Source organism: Mirounga angustirostris, unplaced genomic scaffold (assembly GCF_029215605.1).
Source record: "Mirounga angustirostris isolate CCGP_5_RB_7025 unplaced genomic scaffold, mMirAng1.0.hap1 SCAF_6, whole genome shotgun sequence".
NCBI classification, from domain to species: Eukaryota; Metazoa; Chordata; class Mammalia; order Carnivora; family Phocidae; genus Mirounga; species Mirounga angustirostris.
In genome coordinates, this window is record NW_026991714.1 from 39,450,912 (window position 1) to 39,470,046 (window position 19,135).

Sequence of the window (19,135 nt, forward strand, 5' to 3'; positions counted from 1 at the left end):
AACAGCTTACTGAAAGTCTCAAAAACTAGCCAGACATGAATTAAGGAAAGTGAATCAAATATTCTTAAATCCAATTATAACAGCAACAAGGGAAAAGAGCTTAATCAACCTATGCATTGCAAATAACGTATGAAAAGCTCTGAAAGCATCTTGTCGCAAGATAACATGCTCACAGTGACTTAAACCTAAGCCGGCGGGGTGGAAGGAGGCTCCAGGAGGGGAGGCAGATACTGCCAGTAGGATCTTTAGGCCACAGAAATGGATGCATCTGAGAGAGGGTCGGGGGAAGGCATTACTGGATGGCTTCCCTGGTCTGCCGCACCTCCCATAATCCCGTCATGGTAACAAGAGCAAAGGGAATCGGAACAGAGCTGGGACCTAAAGTCCATGCCTAAAGCACTGTACCCACACAGCACAAAGACCTTGCCCTTACAATAGGACTGCTAATGAAGGACACAAGTGGAGGAAACAAAAAGCCCTGGATACACCATCTGGCGTATAAGCCAACATTTTAAACAGAAGAGCATTTCCACCCAAACTTGAATTTTGTACTGACCACAGGCAATCCTCCTACTCAGGAGCCAAGAAAAGTAACTGAAAGTCAAATGTGTTTTCCCTTGTTAGATTAAGATTATATTTCAGGACAATGACCTAACCCACATTTTTAAAAGAAATTCATTACTGCAAATATTTATCAAGGACCTACTCTGTGCCAGGCACTAGGCTAGACAGTAGGGATAAAACTATTTTAGAAGAGACACAGCTGTGTTGTCCTCACAGAGCTCACCTACCATAAGACACGTTAACTGTCAAAGCAACCATCCACACAGGCGCATCAAGGAACTGAAATTAAGCAGGGTGGGATTATCGCTGAGCATATAAAAATCACCGAATAACACACTGGCACAAGCCTTCTCTTTCTTCTTAACGACATCTGCCTTCCTTGAACTATCAAATACCAGAACATTAAGGAATACCACCAACTTGCATTCACTCAACCCATTTCCTCCGAGCAATTAGCAGGTATCAGTGTAGACACAAAGAGTACAATACGGTTCTTGTCTTCAGAAGCTCATAAACTAAGGAGGATGAATTCTTGAGAATCAGAGGGCAAGTGGCATTCTCTGGAAAGAGGTTTAACAGCTGTGTTTAAGAAAGTTTTTGGCAAAACTGACACAAAGTAATATTATTGCCTTTTTCTCCTTACAAATGTCCCTATAATGAGCACAGACCTCAGAACAGGCTCTTGACCTCTCTGCTATGTTGAAATGCATTTCATCCAAATGAGCTTGCTGCCCCTTCTCCAAATATGAAATTCAGTCTACCCTCCCACCACGGCATTCAAAGGCATCAGAATTTTCCCCAGTCGACGCTGTGGCTAAGGCAGTCCTAAAGATTAAATACAGTAGTATGAGGAAGGTCCTTTAAGATCTGCTCTTTTCAATTTCTTTGATGAGTGTTTTGTAGTTCCTAGAGTATAGATCCTTTACCTCTGTGGTTAGGTTTATTCCGAGGTATCTTATGGTTTTTGGTGCTATTGTAAATGGAATCGTTTCTCTAATTTCTCTTTCTACAGTTGCGTTGTTAGTGTGTAAGAAAGCAACTGATTTCTGGCATTGATTTTGTATCCTGCCACATTACTGAATTGCTGTATGAGTTCCAGTAATTTGGGGGTGGAGTCTTTTGGGTTTTCCACATAAACTATCATGTCGTCTGCGAAAAGAGAGAGTTTGACTTCTTCTTTGCCAATTTGAATACCTTCTATTTCTTTTTGTTGTTTGATTGCTGTTGCTAGGACTTCTAGTACTATGTTGAACAACAGTGGCGAGAGTGGGCATCCTTGACGTGTTCCTGATCTTAAGGGAAAGGCTCTCAACTTTTCCCCATTGAGGATGATATTCGCTGTGGGTTTTTCATAGATGGATTTTATGAACTTGAGGAATGTTCCCTCTATCCCTATACTCTGAAGAGTTTTAATCAGGAAAGGATGTTGTATTTTGTCAAATGCTTTTTCTGCATCAATTGAGAGGACCATATGTTTCTTCTCCCTCCTCTTATTAATGTGTTCTATCACATTGATTGATTTGCGAATGTTGATCCACCCTTGCATCCCGGGGATAAATCCCACTTGGTCATGGTGGATGATCCTTTTAATGTATTGTTGGATCCCACTAGCTAGGATTTTGTTGAGGATTTTGGAATCCATATTCATCAGGGATATTGGTCTGAAATTCTCCTTTTTGATGGGGTCTTTGCCTGGTTTGGGGATTAAGGTAATGCTGGCCTCATAGAATGAATCTGGAAGTTTTCCTTCTGTTTCTATTTTTTGAAACAGCGATTTCAAGCTATGTTACAAAGCTGTGATCACCAAGACAGCATGGTACTGGCACAAAAACAGACATACAGACCAATGGAACAGAATAGAGAACCCAGATATGGACCCTCAACTCTACGGTCAAATAATCTTTGACAAAGCAGGAAAAAATATGCAATGGAAAAAAGACAGTCTCTTCAATAAATGGTGCTGGGAAAATTGGACAGCCACATGCAGAAGAATGAAACTCGACCATTCTCTAACACCATTCACAAAGATAAACTCAAAGTGGATGAAAGACCTCAATGTGAGACAGGAATCCATCAAAATCCTAGAGGAGAACATAGGCAGTAACCTCTTTGACATCGGCCACAGCAACTTCTTTCAAGATACATCTCCAAAACCTAGTGAAACAAAAGCAAAAATGAACTTTTGGGACTTCATCAAGATAAAAATCTTCTGCACAGCAAAGAAAACAGTCAACAAAACAAAGAGACAACCCACAGAATGGGAGAAGATATTTGCAAATGACACTACAGATAAAGGGCTGGTATACAAGATCTATAAAGAACTTCTCAAACTCAACACCCAAAAAACAAATAATCAAATCAAAAAGTGGGCAGAAGAGATGAAAAGACACTTCTCTGAAGAAGACATACAAATGGCTAACAGACACATGAAAAAATGTTCATCATCATTAGCTATCAGGGAAATCCAAATCAAAACCACACTGAGATACCACCTTACACCAGTTAGAATGGCCAAAATGGACAGGGAAAGAAACAACAAATGTTGGAGAGGTTGTGGAGAAGGGGAATCCTCTTACACTGTTGGTGGGAATGCAAGTTGGTACAGCCACTTTGGAAAACAGTGTGGAGGTTCCTCAAAAATTTAAAAATAGAGCTACCCGATGACCCAGCAATTGCACTCCTGGGTATTTACCCCAAAGACACAGATGTAGTGAAAAGAAGGGCCATATGCATCCCAATGTTCATAGCAGAATGTCTGCAATAGCCAAACTGGAAAGAGCCAAGATGCCCTTCAACAGATGAATGGATAAAGAAGATGTGGTCCATATATACAATGGAATATTACTCAGCCATCAGAAAGGATGAATACCCAACTTTTACATCAACATGGATGGGACTGGAGGAGATTATGCTAAGTGAAATAAGTCAAGCAGAGAAAGTCAATTATCATATGGTTTCACTTATTTGTGGAACATAAGGAATAGCATGGAGGACACTGGGAGAAGGAAGGGAAAAATGGGGGGGGGGGAACTGGAGGTAGAGATGAACCATGAGAGACTATGGACTCTGAGAAACAAACAGGGTTTTAGAGTGGGAGTGGGGATTGGTCAGCCCGGCGATGGGCACGTACTGCATGGAGCACTGGGTGTTATATGAAAACAATGGATCGTGGATCACCACATCAAAAACTAATGATGTATTGTATGGTGACTAACATAACATAACATAAAAAAAAAAAAAAAAAAAGACCTGCTCTTTGTCTACCTAAATAATGAGGAGGAGGAGAAGGAAGAGGATGCTGACAATGACGATGGTGATTAATAACTGCATCTTCAATGTACTGAGCATTTACTATGCATCAAGCACTGTGATGATTACAGCCCTACGTGAGAGGCATATTATTTATCCCCATTGTACAGATGAGGAAACTGAGGATTGAAGAGATTTGGCTCAAGAACACAATGCCAGGATGTGGCCGAGCCAAGCCCAAATGCTTCCCCATCGTACATGGCCTCCCTCAGCCACCCTTTCCTCGAGTGCTCAAAACACCTGCAGTGGTGCCATCTCTATCCTCCAGGCCGTTAAGTACTATTCCTTTCCAGTCTGCGTCCCGTTGACTCCTACTTGTCTTTCAGGACTCATTCGGAGTCATCTTGCCAGGAAACCCATCTGGATGCCCCCTTTAAAGTCTGATGCCTCCTGTCTGGATCGACTCTGCCCTGGGCATGGACCCCCTTTCCCCCAGCACTCTCCCATGACAGCCGTTCGGTCAGGAGCTGCTCAAGGCCATGGGCCATTTCATATTTGACTGTGCAGCTGCATAGCCCAGTGAGAGCACTTACACATGGCAGGCAGCAAATCCACGCTATCAGTTGGTTGAACAAATGAATGAGGGAAGAGAATGGAGGCTAAGGGCTTAGGCCAGGTCTCTGGAACCAGAAATCCCTGAGTTCAAGTCCTGACTCCATTTCTTACCGACCTGACCAAATTTACTCACCTTTCTAAGCCTTCTCATCTGCAAAATGAAGGCTATCAAGTAGCACCTAGCACAAAAGGCTGTTCCAAGGGCTTTGATTTAGCAGCTTAGTTCAGTAAGTGGCACATAGTATGTGCTCAATCAATGTTAACTATGAGCAGTAAAGTACAGGACAAAAACCAGCCCTCTAATAATAACAACGAACTCTGCCCTCAATAGTCGGCTTCTCTCTCCCCTCCAATCTCAAGGCTCTGAGCAAATATAAATAGTCACTCTTTCACAGTGTGGTTGGGGGCGGGGGTTCGAAGGCTCATTTCCACAACCAGTCCAGGTCCCTTCCAGACCTAAACATTTAAAGACCATTTAGGTTGGGGCGCCTGGGTGGCTCAGTCAGTTGGGCGGCGGGCTCTTGGTTTTGGCTCAAGTCATGATGTCAGGGTCCTGAGCGGGGAGTCTGCTTGTCCCTCTGCCCATCCCCCTGCACAGTCTCTCTCTTTCAAACAAATAAAATCTTAAAAAAATAAATAAATAAAGATCATTTAGGCTTTTCCATAAAATTTTGAGGGGAAAACAATGTGTCACACATAACCTTACACAACCTTTTCTCCCAAGACAAGCATTTCCGTGGGAACTGATAACCTAGCTCCGAATACAGCAGTTGCCTGTGTGACATTTACCTTTGACAACACTATCAGTAGCTGCATCGTGTGCATCACCAGGTCATAGTTTAAAATCCTAGTCATTTTATGCCATATTCACCAAAACATCCTTGGCTATACATTAGACAACAGAAGTGTTTCCCATTCTGTATATACACATGACAGCACCATGAAAGATGTCAGAATTCCCAGTTATACTTACGCTACTTTAAAAAATATAATTCACTTCATGCAGTGTAACTCCATATTCAGTGGCTTAGGAATAATTTGTTTTTAAAATTACATTTTCCTTAACAGGTTTTTAAAATCTACAGAGCTCATTATAACAATTATGTAGGACTAGGAATGGCCCAGAAAAACTCTAAAATCAAGGCTCCCCTGACATGCTTTCATGGTGCCGCAATGTCATATTATTTCCTAGATAAAAGTGCAAGGTAAGAGCTCCACAGGGGGTACAGAGAACCCAGGCTGCTGGAGTCTTCCAACTTTCACTCACTGGGCTTGATAAAAGCCCACCTGGGACCCCTCCAGGCATGTCATGAAAACTTCGGAACTTACAAAGTTGGTTTTGGAAAGAGACTATAGATTGAGGTGGGGACACAAGGATGTTCCCCCCCAGGTTAGTTCATCTGTGTAACAGACCAGAGCAAACTTCCATCATTTCCCTTTCATGTTTCATTTTTCTTTCATGTCTCTCCCTCCAAAAAAGGCTCATTTACTACACTAGCACCTCGTCTAAAAACTCAGAACATTAAGTGAGAACTTGACCTTTTCTACAGTTTTAATCTATTCAGAGGCACAGTGGGATCAGTGAGGAGGATACGAGCTCATATGGCGGCCCACGCCAGACCCACTTTATATTCGTGTGGGGTCACCTATACATGACCAGGAGCTGTTCAAACCTGAAAAGGGGCAGAGTTATTATCCCAGGAGGAGGATCTATTACGGAACTTAGTCTTGTTGGCATCTATTGGAGGAAACAACAACCTCTCAACTTTAGCAGTGCTCAATTTACATAGAGACAACAAGGTAAATGGTTGGGTCCACCCCGCCAGTGTCTGCTCCCCCCCATCCCTAGTGCCTTCCTTCCCCTCATTTCCCTCTTCCCTCTTCCTCACCTAACACGTGATGTCAGTGGTCCTATGGGCCCTACTGATGGGCTAGCATCCCCCAGCATTACAGAGGTTGGAAATTCCTGCTAGCTTTAATGCTTTCCAGTCAAAACAGGAGCGAGCCCTGCATACACTTCTCTTTACCCACTGAGTTACCCAACTTCAACTGCATGCTCTGTTGTGTGTCATTGTTAGCTAATGTGAAGAAGTTAGAGCTGCTCTTTTTTTCTGAAAGTGGAAAGAAAAGATGCTAGGAAACTGCCCATATAGCAGAAGTTCTTGCATGAGAGAGGCAGATCGAACCAGAGCTAACAAAATACATGGGAGTCTAAAGGAAGTGTGGCCTCTCATGACTTTTCTAACGCCAAGAGTCACCACTGCATTATTAAATGGAAGAGTGGAAACAGTGGAGGGGGTTCTGTTCCTTGACAAGATTCAAGGAAAAGAGGGAGGGGAGTATAACTAGCAACACTAACCCCAAGTCATCTTCACCACAAGTGGACTTAAGGGAAAGAGATGCCTGCAAGATGTGGAATTTCTCTGGTCCGACTCATGAAACTAAACAAGTCTTGGAGATGATTTCATAATTCTCTTTGGATCAAGTAGCAACTGTCTGAGACCTGGGACCAGCCGTTGTGGTGGGATGTATTCTCTCCCCTTAGCCTCATCCTGGAAATGGATGGGGACACATCCAGTTACTCCCTAAGGTGACAAAAAAAATCTGAAGACATTATAATAGTTAAGAGCTCGGGCTTGGAAGTAAGAGAGTCCTGAGCTTGGATATTAGGCTTGAGTTTTAACTAACTGTAAAATCTTGGGCAAAATACTTAACTTCTCTGAGCCTCAGTTTCTTCATCTGTCAGATGAAAATAAGAAATGTCCTTGAATGACATGGGTTTGAACTGCATGGGCCCACTTACATGTGGAGTTTTTACAATACGATACTGTAAATGTATTTTCTCTTAACATTTTCTTTTCTCTGGCTTCCTTCATTTTAAGAATACAGTCTATAATACATATAACCTACAAACTATGTGTTCATAGGCTGCTGCTTATGTTATCACGAAGGCTTCTGGTCAACAGTAGGCTATTAATAGTTAAGTTTGGGGCAGTCAAAAGTCATACATGGATTTTCAACTGTGTGTCGGGGGAGGAGGTCAACCACATTGCTAAGGGGTCAACTGTGATAGTCACTACACATCACGGGGTTATTTGGAGGATTAAATGAGGTAATGCATATAAAGCAGTTACCAGAGTATCTGGCCACAATGAAATACCTAATAAGTTATCTATTATTATAGCTATTACAATTAGAGGAAAGGTGGTAAAAAAAAAAAAAGTTAACACTCAAAAAATAAAAAGATTTGAAAGGGGATACTAAGAACTAAAATTAATCTGATACCTTCTGAAAAACAAATTAAAGGTGAGGAAGAAGAATTGAATAGTCAAAAAAATCTGCAGTGCCTCAACAGAGTCCAAATAAGAAATAATGTGCCATTAATCTGCTTCAGGAAAAACTGCCTTTGGACCAGACTGCAGTTGTCAAATTCAGATGGGGCAGGGGAAAAAAAAGCTTTTTGAAATAGTCACCATTTGCTATTTTAATATATTTTTTCACACCCACGGATAAGCAACACTTCATGTTTCTTTTCTAAACAGAAAAATAAAACTCTCCGGGCATTCTTGGTCCTGAGCTTCTAATGTACTCAGTAACTTTCCATTTTATTTGTGTGCTCACAGATTGAGAAAAGTACTTCAGGTCTTAACAAAAATATTGATACTCTGAAGTATTTATTGCTTCTACATAACTAGATCCCAGGGTACGGATGAGAAAGGTATCCAAGAGGAAATGTGGAATAATAGCGGGCAAAGTGTTCTAGAGCAGAAGGTCAAACCACAGAACACACTTTATAACTGTAACAGGATAGGGCTGGAAACAGAGCGAGGCTCAGCCCAGCCCAGCCCAGCCCCTCCAGGCAAGGAATTCTCGCTCCAGTGAACACTGACCTTATGCATGACCAAGACCAACACGCTGGAACCCCTTGGGGAAAATGAGTTACTATTACCTGCCCAGCTTCCAAAACTTCAAATACATTAGCAAATCACTGGTTTTGTTTCTTTCTTTTTTTTTTAAGCAACACCTTTATTTTCAAATAAAACATTACAGATAAAAGCAGAACTGACTTCCTGACACCTGTATATCCTCTGTGACACCCCCTTCCCCAGTTCCAAGGCCTGGGATTTCCAACGTGACCAGGAAACACTATTTGACAAGACAAACTAAAGGAGAGCTGGAGAAAGATTTGTAAATCCTCAAGAAAAAAACTTATCTGGAACATGTAAATTTCCATCATTCCATTTTAACTTGATTTATTATTATACAGAATTGCTCTGTTAAGTCATAAGAATCCTATACAAAAATATGTCAATTTCCATGATTAAACTACAGAGGGAAAGGAATAGAATTCAATCAATCTAGCTCAGTCTAAATGCAAGAAAATAAAATTATAAAAGCACCACAAGAAAATACATTATAAGTGTGAAAGTACGGAAGTCTTTCCTAAAATCTCAAACTCTGAAACCATATCAGATTTTGTTACATCATTTAAAAGTGCCATATGGCTAAAGACAACATAAAGCATGTAACAAAATAACCACCTGGGAGAAAAATCTTGCAACATATGTAACACAAAAGTTAGTATGAAAGAAATGCCAACAACCATTAAGAAACTAGAAAAACAGATCATTTATAGGTGAAAGAAACAGGGCTAAGAAGCATATGAAAACATTCAACCTCACTATCAGGAAAATGTAAATTAAACATACAAAAGAGGCCATTTAAAAAAATCTCTCAAGGGGTGCCTGGGTGTCTCAGTCCTTAAGCGTCTGCCTTCAGCTCAGGTCATGATCCCAGGGTCCTGGAATCGAGCCCCGCATCGGGCTCCCTGCTCGGGCTCCCTGCTCGGCGGGAGGCCTGCTTCTCCCTCTCCCACTCCCCTTGCTTGTCTTCCCTCTCTCGCTGGGTCTCTCTCTGTCAAATAAATAAATAAAATCTTTTAAAAAATAAATAAATCTCTCAAGTTGCAAAAAAAACTAAAGAGACTGATCATTTTCAGTGCTGATGATATAGAATTATTATTTAGAAATATACACAGTAAGACTTTTTAAAGGGAAATCTGGCATCACCTGTAAAAATTTAGGTGTGCATGATCTTTAACCCAGTATTTCCACTTCTAGGAATCTGTCCACAAGATTCTACATGCATCTAGGGGCGCCTGGGTGGCTCAGTCGTTAGGCGTCTGCCTTTGGCTCAGGTCATGATCCCAGGGTCCTGGGATCGAGCCCCGCATCGGGCTCCCTGCTCGGCGGGAAGCCTGCTTCTCCCTCTCCCACTCCCCCTGGTTGTGTTCCCTCGCTCGCTGTGTCTCTCTCTGTCAAATAAATAAAATCTTTAAAAAAAAAAAAAATTCTACATGCATCTATTTAAAAAAAAAAAAGTTCATCTCAGCATTCTTTATAATCGGGAAAACTAGATACACTAGAGTGCTGTACGGAACATGGTGCAAATGTTTAGAAGAACTCAGACCAGCACATACTCACAAAACAGGGGGCTGACCATGTATCTCTGAGCAGCAAAAAACCATGCATGGTATAGGTTTGCTTCTAATTTGTTTTAAAAACTTTCTTTACATTTCATATTACCTATGTATGTGCAAAGGAAAAGTTCTGGGAGGGCACACCCCAAACATTAGCTGCTGGCAGGGTGAAAAGGGAGAATATACAACTACATCAGGGGTGCCTGGGTGGCTCAGTCAGTTAAGCCACCGACTCTTGGTTTTGGCTTGGTTCCTGACCTCAGGGTGGTGAGAACGAGCCCTGAGCCCTCAGCGTGGACTCTGCTGGAGATTCTCTCTCTCTCCCTCTCCCATCCCTTCTGCCCCTCTCCCTCTGTTCTTGCATGGGTGCGTTCTTTCTCTCCCAAATAAATAAATAAAATCTTTGGAAAAAAAACACAAAAACCTACATCAGCATGTTGCTCCCAATTTAATTTCTCACACACACGGAAAAAAGAACTGATGGAGTAATTACATATGGGTGTTAGGATTCTAGGTGACTTTGATTCGCTGCTTTATAAAATTTTCTCTATTTCTTACACTTCCTATAATGATTATTGCTTTTATACTCAGAATAATATTAAGAGTTATGCTTCAAATGTTACAATGAAGCGCTTGAGGGGGGCTTAAAAAAAAAAAAACTTGAGAAAATAGTATTTATTGAATGTTATTGTTTGTCCCCCAAGAACAAGACCAAAAACATAGGGCAAAGCCAAGAGTTAAACCCTTCCTTGCTCTTTCCACTCTTAACATTTTGATTCTTCTGACATGATAAAAACATGATACAGATTAATTATAATAAAAACATATAATTGAGTATGGGAGCTAAATGTTGCCCCACATCAATAAAAGCTAGAATAATTAGAGCAAGTTCCATGGAAAAAGGCAACAGTGAGTGGATCTTAAAGAATTCGGAGCAGCGTAAGAGAGAAAAAGAGGATGTGAGCCCAGTTTCTCAAATTACCTTATTACTCATCTGTTCTCAGTCTGATAGCTCTTTACATTTGAAAATTGCCACTTTAAGCAGCCACCTTTTGAAAAGAGACTCAAATATGACAACGTAGTAATGACATGTCTATTGAAACATATTTAAATATGCACATATTATATATTTAAATATGCATATTTTCAAATTCTCAAGTTCCTAGCCCCAAGACTTCAAAGCCCATCCTCCACAAGGTACTCCTATACATTGCTGGTGGTATAACTTCCATGGTAAGCAATTTGGCAATATCTATGAAAATTACAAATGCACAAGTCTTTGACTCAGCAATTCCACTTCTAGAAATTTATCCAAAGACTCACACGTGTGAAAAAATTCTTTGAAATCGCAAAATCTGGAAACAACCTAAAAAGTCCATCACAGAAGACAGTGTAAATAATGGTGTGTCCAAAGAAGGGAAAAAATGAATGATGAGGTCCTTTATACACTGAAATGAATAGCTTCCAGGATGAGAGAGAATTCTCATACACAACAGGGGTGGTGTAATGCGCCAGCTGTGTGTGAAAAGGAGGGCAGGGATATGTATGTATGTTTGTATGTATACAAAATACCTCTGGGAGACCATATTAAAAACTATAAACAGTTGACCTCTAAGAGGGGAACCTGAGACTAGAGAACAGGGTAGAATAAAGACTTTTTACCACATCACCTTTTGTATTTTTAAAGTTTTGCCTTATTTTTTTTACCCATTCAAAGAAAAATAAATATAACTTTGAGTTTAAACAGAATACATTTCTCTCTGCCCTCTAAAGAAAACTTCAAAGCCAATACTCCATACAGTAAAATTAGCCCTTTATGTGAACACAGAAAGTCTGCCAAAGTCCAAGGAACTGCAATTTTTTAAATGGCTGGCCTGTCAAACTCTCTGCAAGGTTGTTATATTATTTCCAACCGAAGTCTAAATTTTCTAAACATGCCTATGAGGCCATTCCTAAAAAGAAAATACTCAAGTTTTATTTGATGTCTCTGAACACAGAAACACCCTTCACGTGACAGGAAACTCAACTTCAAACGCCACTACAGTTCCTGTAGGAACTCTTGCTCCTGGTAACACATCTGTACCAGGCACTTGAGGAGGGGAAAGGGCAAACAGTCCTACCTGTGTTTCTGCTGCAACTCGCATGTGACACTCTCTCATTCTAGGCAATGAGCCGTAATTCCAGTTTAAGGCATTCTGGCTTTATACTTAATTCTAAAACATCAGTGAAGATGTGCCCAAGAACAAGAGTTCTCTGCAGAACATTCTCCCAGATAAGTAACACACACCCACATGTGTTCATGTTGCTGGCATATCTGTGGCAATCAGGAAAGATACCTGGAAAGTGATCTCAGCAGCCTGGGTGGGACAAGAGATGGACTCAGGTCCTAGATCCCTAATTAGAAGGGTCCATACCCCGTTCCCTTCTGAGCCAAGTCTTCAATCTCCTCTACAACATCCCCAAGTCAATTCAAATTTCGTTTAAACCCCTCCCCACAACTTCCCAGACTCTTCCACGGGATGTGGCTTCACATTCCTGCGTGCACTCTACGCAAGAGGCTTCCTATAATCAGTGCCACCCTTTGAGCAACACAAGGAAGTCACCAATACCCTCCTCTGGGGCTCAGTAAACAACAACTCTTTTTTGGTTCCTGATAGAAGTGGCTCTGAGACCACTGGATTACTGAACAAGGGGCAGAAATCTGTCTTGAGAAGAACAACCTTCTAAGGTGTCAGAACCCCTGAGGAGCAGACAGACAGAAATGTTCAATCATCAGGTCTCACCAGATTTCAATGACATGAACCTTAGCTATCCCAGGAGGGGATGAGGGTCTACACTTTGTTACAGTCCACGTACGGTCTTCAGAAGAAAGACTAAAAGAAACCGGAAGCCGGCAGAGGACTGCTCTGGAACTAGGTCTGTGGGGCATGTGGTGCCTCAGGTCCCTGCATCAATAATAGGAGGAAAACACAGACTCGTTCTGGAAGATGGTTGTACACACTACAGGGAAGATTAAAAAAGACATCTGGGGCGACTGGGTGGCTCAGTCGGTTAAGCGACTGCCTTCGGCTCAGGTCATGATCCCAGGGTCCTGGGATAGAGTCCCACATCAGGCTCCCTGCTCTGTGGGGAGCCTGCTTCTCCTTCTCCCCCTCCCCCTGCTGGTGTTCCCTCTCTCGCTGTGTCTCTCTCTGTCAAATAAATAAATAAAATCTTTAAAAAAAAAAAAAAAAAGACATCTGGAAGGTGGTAATTATTCATTACTGTTTTTTTTTTTTTTTAAAGATTTTATTTATTTGAAGGAGAGAGAGAGCACACACAGGGGGAGCAGCAGAGGGAGAGGGAGCAGCAGAGGGAGAGGGAGAAGCAGGCTTCCCGTTGAGCAGGGAGCCCCACATGGGACTCGATCCCAGGACCTCAGGATCATGACCTAAGCCGAAGGCAGATGCTTAACCGACGGAGCCACCCAGGCATCCCTATTCATTACTGTTAAAACACGCACCACGAAGGATTCACCATGCTCCATACTAAGTTTGAGAAAACTAAATAAAGACAAAAACATTCTGATTGATACGCTGTGCAGTTTGAAGTCAACACCAAAGTTCAAGGGAAAATACAGCAAATAGTGAAATTCGCCTGGCAGAAATGGACAAAAATGCCAAATTCATCTCTTAATATTTTAGTAAAATTACAGTGTAACTATAATAATTTTATAGTCTCATAAGCCATATGAGAGCTGGCGAAACAGAAAACTTCATCAGCGAAAACATGGTAAGAATTCTATGCGCAAGCAGCCGTCAACTCTTTAAGAGGTGACCCTATGCCTGTCTTATTCCTGTTGAATCGCTACCCAACACCATACCTGGAACATAGTAAGAGCTCAATAAATGGCTGCTAAGGAAATGAACTGCGGTCACTACATAGGATATAGAGAAAAACTAAGAGAAATCCATTTTTCATGCCGTACACTCAGTCGACTCCAAGAGCGATTATTTTGAAAATTTTTTATTGTGGTAGTTAAGAGTCTGGACTTTAAAGACAGAGACGCGGGTTCAATCCAGTTCTGTCCCTTACTAACCCAGCAAATGATGTGCCCTGTGTGTGGGTGTGTGGACGTGTGTGTGTGGGTGTGTGGGTGTGTGTATGATATGTATTTTCTAGGCCTATTTTCCCAGGTGCAAAATAGGCCTCATCTTCCTGAAATACAGCTCACAGAGTGGCAAGACTTACACATGAAAAACAGATGCAAATAGTGCCCACCCAACACGTCGTAAGCCTTGAAAAATGTCTGTAATATTAAACATTTCTATAATTTAAAAACTAAGTTAAAATGATAGACATTGTAATTTAAGCTTTGGAGGAAATATAGCATCTGTCAAGGAATTGAGAAGAAATTATCAAAAACAAAGGCATAGTGATTTGATCATGTAAAATAGTTCCCTAATAAAACATAGCATGATGTTAAATATTTTCTGTAATACTGTTATGTCTATATGGAAAATATAAATGAAACCACACCATCATTCTCATTGCAATTATTTGTGTAGGATATAACCAGATTTCCTTCAAAGTTTTTTTTTTTTAAAGATTTTTATTTATTTATTTAACAGAGATAGAGAGAGAGCACAAGTAGGCAGAGCGGCAGACAGAGGGAGAGGGAGAAACAGGCTTTCCGTCGAGCAGGGAGCCCGATGCGGGGCTCGATCCCAGGACCCTGGGATCATGACCCGAGCTGAAGGCAGCCGCTTAACCAACTGAGCCATTCAGGCGCCCCAAAGTTTTTTTAACAGGACAGAAAAATGAAATGGGAAGTTGTTGAAATTTGTCATTTAAAAGCTTATCAGTATAGATTATTGATCAAAAATAGCAGCAGCTCTAACCTGACAAAAGCAAAGTATCTCAAAAGAAAATTCCAACCAAAAAGACAAAATCCAATTAAAGGAGGGATTCTGAGCTTTAAATTCAAACTGCGAATATCCCACTGTTAGTTTATATTCGGAGAAATGTGTCACTGAAAGCAAAATTTAAGAACAACTTCGTTAAAAATAAGTAATAGCAACAATAAAATGGCAAGCACTATTTGGTGTTTACTACGACACACACCATCTTAAGTACACTATTAAGAACGAACTCATTAAATCTCCCAAATAGTCTCCAAGGACACAATAGAGGTAAGCTGAGCTAAGCGCATGTTGACTTTGCGGTTGGGGTGGGGAAAGACATTTTGGATCTGGCACCTTGGACACAGCTCAGTCATCAGAAGGCCTGGACCTTATTTAAAAATAGCCATAAATTTATCAGCAGCTGCCTCTCTTCCATTCTTATCTCCAGTATGCAGGTGTGTATTTGCAGGACAAGATCAACTTAAAAAAAAATACAGTTTAAGAAGCAGAAAAATCAAAACCAGCACTCCAATTTCACTTCAAATCTCAGTTCAGGACTGTCCCATTTCCGCAAAGCAAAGCACAAAACCTGAACATGCAGTCTTGTGAGCCCACTTTTGTAATGTTGGCCTGGGAACAACCAGGTGGGGCAAGTAGGGAAAATCTTAGGACATATTTAGCTGCAGAAAGAACACAGACAAATATCAAAATGATCAGGAGTCATCTTATTTTATCTGCACATAAAATACATCTATCTGTTCAGCAACAAACACACCTGACTTCACCTACTCCAGTAAGGTTTGCCTCATGTCCTTTTACTCCTTTATTTTAGCTCACAGGTGAGTCTCTGAGCTTTCAGAGTAAGGACATGTTTCCTCGGACTCTAACCATTTTGATGGCTTTCTCGTTATTGAGATGTGTGAGAAATAGCTGGGAAACTGGTACCTTCCCCAAACCGCAGGATCAGCAGATGGCCAAGAGATGCTGCCAGGGATGCCACGATTTCCTAGTTCCTCCCCACGCATATGGAACCTGGGAAACTCAACCTGAGACTAAAGAAAAGTCTTCCAACTTACATTGGAAATGTAAAGCAATTGCCAGTGTCCCCCCGATCCCCACTTTCACACTGCACTCAAGGAGCCAGAAAGATGAGGAGGTGACCTCTGTCACTCACCATGTAGCCAGACAGGGAACCTTGTCACTGCTGCATCCAAGCACCTAGCCCGGCCCCTGGCAATGGGTGGCTGCCCTGAACACACCATTATTGAGAACCAGCTACTCATCAGGTGCTTCTGATGCATTATTCTTCACTAATCTTTACAGCAAAGTGCTGGAAGTCTGTGTTCTCAATGCACCAAAACTGCCTCCTGCCCTCCATCACCTTCCCTCAGAAGTCTCATCCAACTTGAGGCAAGTGAACAAAGGACAGACATCACAGAAACAGGACTTACAGGACCAGAAAGTCCACAGACTGATATCCCAGCCCCAACTGTCCATGTAAAGGGTAGAACACCCATCAGTCATGGACTAGTACTCAGACAATTCCACTAAATTACATATTTCCAAGGTATCACGCTGCCTTGGTGAGTGGGAAACTATGGTGAAGGAGGCATGGCCCTAGGAGAGGTCAAACTCAATCAAGGACAGACCAACAGGTAAACAGGTAAAGCATACCCCAGGATAAGGCACAGGTCTGCAATTTGGGGAATCTTGCTGCAGGAAGCAAGGTACATACTAAATCTGAAGGACAGTGGGATTACCTAGGATTAGGAAAAAAGTAGCTATGGTAGGGTAAGGAAAAGGTTTTGGTGATTATGGCATATAGAGGGTGAAGGAGAATGAGGATCTTAGGTTGACTCAAGTACTCTGTTTAACTCGATAGGAGGTTTTTTTAACTTTTCTTTTCTTTTCTTAAACCCTTTTCTTAAACTTTCTATCTTTTCTCAACCCAGATGACTAGTCCCCACAAATAAGAAAATCTCACTATCACGTGCAGCTCTGCAGACTAAAAGGACATGTCTGTTAATGGGAGCACTATTGGTTGTTGTAACACTGAAGAACATAAAATGGTTTTTTATACTGGTGTCTACACAACTGAGATCGAGTTAAATGAAGATTCGGTAGCAGTCATTCTACTTGTCCATGAAAAGGGCAAACTATTCATGGATACCACCTGCTTTCTTTGCAAGGAATGAGTCATAAGACTTCTGTGCCATGTACATTTTATTTGCAAAAGGAAAATAAAAAACCTTCGCAGTCTCACATATTTAAGAGCACAAACTATGGAAGGTATATGGTCTCAAAGGTAAGGAATGGTTTAACCATTACTCATTCTGAGCAGTGGGTCTCACCAAAGATTAGGTGTTCCATCTGGCCTATTGCAGGAGTTAACCATTAACCTACGGGCTAACAATAGCCCCCACAATCCTTCCCAGCCCTCCAGGTCCACAAACGAGACACTGAAAAGGCAGGAATGCCTCCTGTTTAGAAGGCTGCAGATACGGTCAACCCCACATCAAGGTACTATCAGTAAAGGACATCTCAGAAGTCAAGATCTCAACATAGGTACCTTTTTTCAATTAATCCTGAGTCAGTAGGGGTTCACCGTAGAATATTAAGTTCTAGAATGAAACTTTCAAGAGGCATATAGAACACTTTTTAACCCTAAAACTACAAATTAGCTGTCACAGAGTGAAACTTACTCTTCTCCAGGATTAAGGGGGTTTAGACATTAGCATTATTTTCACCAGATTGATTACAACCAACTTTCTTTTGTTCTAATCAGCACCAACTAATGATATAGTGGGGGGAAAGATCATTTATTTACTTTCCTCATATGACTACTTTAGTTTCTCGATCCTTTCTAAGTACGCTAAGCTCTGTCACTATGAGATGGTTCACTTTCTGAAAAAAGAGTCAGTCGCTTCAACTCTCCTTCACCTCCCTTGCCCTCCACAACCTCAACTCAAAAAGCTTCATCAGATTCCACAGGATAGTGGTCTCAGGATGAAAAGTGACCCCTCTATGATGGATAAATAGCTAGAGATCCTCTCAACTTGTTTGTACTTTTTCTGGGTAGGCCTAAGCCTAGGCCAGAACATAGTAGGTCCTCTGCAAATAAATACTATGTTCTCTGAGCAGTTAGAGCCAGAGGCCAGAGTTCCTGGCTTTAGTTTCTGATTCTTTAATGGTTCCTCAAGCTAGGCTGGTTGGATGAGCTTTTGCATCTTCGTGTAGGAGAACACAATGATGCTGAGAAGATTCTTCCACACTACACCAAGGGAATAATAGGAAATACCCTTTTATGGCCCTTGAAAGCTCACAGATTTAAAGCTACTAAATAGTCAAATACAAAACAATAGCCAAAAGGCACCCGAAAAGACGCTCAACATCACCAGTCCTTGGAAAAATGAAAGCCAAAACCACAGTGAGATATGACCTCGTATCCATCAGGAGAGCCACAATCCAAAAACAAAACAAAACCAAAACCAACAAACAAACAACAACAACAAAACGAGAAAATAACAAGAGTTGACAAGGATGGGGAGAAATGAGAACTTTCATGTACTGTTGATATGATGTAAAATGGTATAGTCGTTAAAGAAAACAGTATGGGGGTTCCCCCCAAAATTAAAAATAGAACTGCCATATGATCCGGTAATCCCTCTTCTGGGTATATACCCAAGGGAATCGAAAGCAGCATCTCAGAGATATTTGCGCATACCCAAGTTCACGGTGGCACTATTCACAATAGTGTGGAAGCCACCCAAGTGTGGCAGATGAATGGATGCCAATGAATGGATACACAAAATGTGGTCTCTACATACAATGGAATATGATGCAGTCTTAAAAAAGAAGGAACTTCTGATAATGCTACAACATGGATGAACTTTGAAGACATTATGCTAAGTGAAATAAGCCGGTCACAAAAAGACAAAGACAAAGACTGTAGGGTTGCACTTCTGTAAGACACCTAAAACAGTCAAATTCGTAGAAATGGAATGGTGGCTACCAGGGGCTGGGGGAGGAAGAGTTGCTCTTTAGTGGGTATAATTTTGCAAAATAAAGTTCTGGAAATCTGTTACACAACAGTGTGTGTACTGGGACACTAGTGAAAGGTAAACTGCAAAATGGCTAATGGTAACCACAACCTTTTTTGAGGATTTTTTTAATCACAATTTTTTTTAAGAGTTTTTTTTTTTTTAAGATTTTATTTATTTGAGAGAGAGAGAGCAAGCACAAGCAGGGGGAGCTGCAGAAGGAGAGGGAGAAGCAGGCTTCCCGCAGAGCAGGGAGCCCAACGTGGGGCTCGATCCCAGGACCCTGGGGCCATGACCTGAGCTGA

The 19,135-nt window shown here is 41.4% G+C and overlaps 1 protein-coding gene across 6 annotated transcripts in view; it reads right to left on the reverse strand.

Annotated features, from left to right (window-relative positions):
* The window catches only part of PTPN14 (protein tyrosine phosphatase non-receptor type 14), a 177,185-nt gene that overhangs the window by 118,080 nt on the left and 39,970 nt on the right, over window positions 1–19,135 (reverse strand). The window contains exon 2 of one of the 6 annotated variants that reach the window (XM_064594177.1): window positions 2,616–2,718. The exons of the other annotated variants lie outside the window; for them this stretch is intronic. The gene's annotated coding sequence lies outside the window, so the exon portion shown is untranslated. The remainder of the gene's footprint in view (window positions 1–2,615; window positions 2,719–19,135) is intronic. 6 annotated transcript variants of the gene reach the window in all.